Source organism: Larimichthys crocea, unplaced genomic scaffold (genome assembly GCF_000972845.2).
Source record: "Larimichthys crocea isolate SSNF unplaced genomic scaffold, L_crocea_2.0 scaffold23805, whole genome shotgun sequence".
NCBI classification, from domain to species: Eukaryota; Metazoa; Chordata; class Actinopteri; family Sciaenidae; genus Larimichthys; species Larimichthys crocea.
The window spans coordinates 1-1,513 of record NW_020853156.1 but is presented as its reverse complement, the minus strand read 5'-3'; the positions used below and the strand labels follow the sequence as shown (position 1 = coordinate 1,513).

Below are 1,513 nucleotides of genomic sequence, written 5' to 3'. Positions count from 1 at the left end.
ACAGGGAGTACTGCCAGTGATTGGACCCATATTTGACTTAAGTGTATTAATAAATCCTAAACCTAAACTAAATTCTAACTCATTTGGTTCTTAGCCTCACTCACCCAACCTGGAAAACATTACATCCAATTTTATTTGTTACAGTATAACGAGCTCCTGGTCCTTACTGCAGAGTTTGCATCAGACTTGATCCCTAAAACAGATAAAGTAATTATTGTGATTTTAATATTCATGTGGACAACCATAATGATAGTCTTAGTACTGTGTTTATCTCTTTATTAGATTCAACTGGCTTCTGTCAGAGTGTAAATAAACCGACTCATTGTCTCCAGGTCTCCAGACAGCACACATTTAAAGACTTATCTCTGGGTGCATGTCATGTTGTACACGCTTAACAGTCACCTGTCCAACAGAGACTGCATCTACTGTTGCCATGGATACAACGTCACCTGCTGTGAGCCGCAGGTTAGTCAAACATGAAGGCTGTAAGTTTATTGAATATCCTGAACACAGACACTGAGCCCATATATATGACCACATGCACATAAGGATACACGCACACACACGCACATACACGATATATATACGACATATATGTCGTATATATATGTCAGCCTCACAAGGAGGGAATAAACACTTTAAAACAGTATCACATGTCATATCTCCCACACAGACCGGTTATCTGTGAACGCAGCAAAAAGTCTTCCACAAGGTGGTTCCATGGTGTAATGGTTAGCACTCTGGACTCTGAATCCAGTGATCGGAGTTCAAATCTCAGTGGGATCTGATTGTAAGGTTAAGGTTGAATAATCAGTACCTGAACTTCTGAAAATGACTCATGTTATCTATTAATTAAATTACAACAGTTGCTCCCCATTCCACCTGCAGAATAATCATGAAATGACACAGTCACAAGATAGATGTCATGGTTAACAGGTTTTCGGTTCTTTAGCAGGAGGTACTCCTTTTTATACAGACTTTTAAAAATGTTGTTCTAAATATATGGTTTCAAATAAACACTGTATATTTAATGCAACAAATGGAGTATCCTTGAAGAGACATTATTATGATCAGGCTGAATATGAGATAATGAGCAAATTCTCAAATATCAAGTGACACTAAGATTCACAAATTTAGCAAGATAATGGGACATTTTAAATCCATTTTTCTGACCCAAACTGTGATTTTTAGACAAGAACATGACCTAGTGTCAGCGTCTATCTTAGGTACAGCTTCATGGCATCCTGGGCTGAGTCCTAGTAAGCAATGTGCTACTTAACTATTGGTTTATACTTGCTACCTCAGTAAGTTGTTAGGCTAATGCTTGCTGCTTGTAAATTCTGAGATGACCTTTAAATTCAGGTCCTACCAAGATTTGAACGCTGATCACTGTGTGATCCAGCACATTATGTGTGTCACAGGTGAAGGTAAAGCTGGAAGTGGGAGTAGATTCTGGGGTCATTGGAAGAGAATTTAGGTCTTCTCTCCGAGTCGACAAGTTCAGGCCTAGAGG

The 1,513-nt window shown here is 38.8% G+C and overlaps 1 non-coding gene across 1 annotated transcript; it reads left to right on the top strand.

Annotated features, from left to right (window-relative positions):
- The first annotated feature begins 714 nt into the window (after positions 1–714).
- On the top strand, positions 715–786 carry trnaq-cug (transfer RNA glutamine (anticodon CUG)). The gene has a single exon. It is a non-coding gene; the product is annotated as a tRNA-Gln (tRNA).
- The last annotated feature ends 727 nt before the right edge of the window (positions 787–1,513 follow it).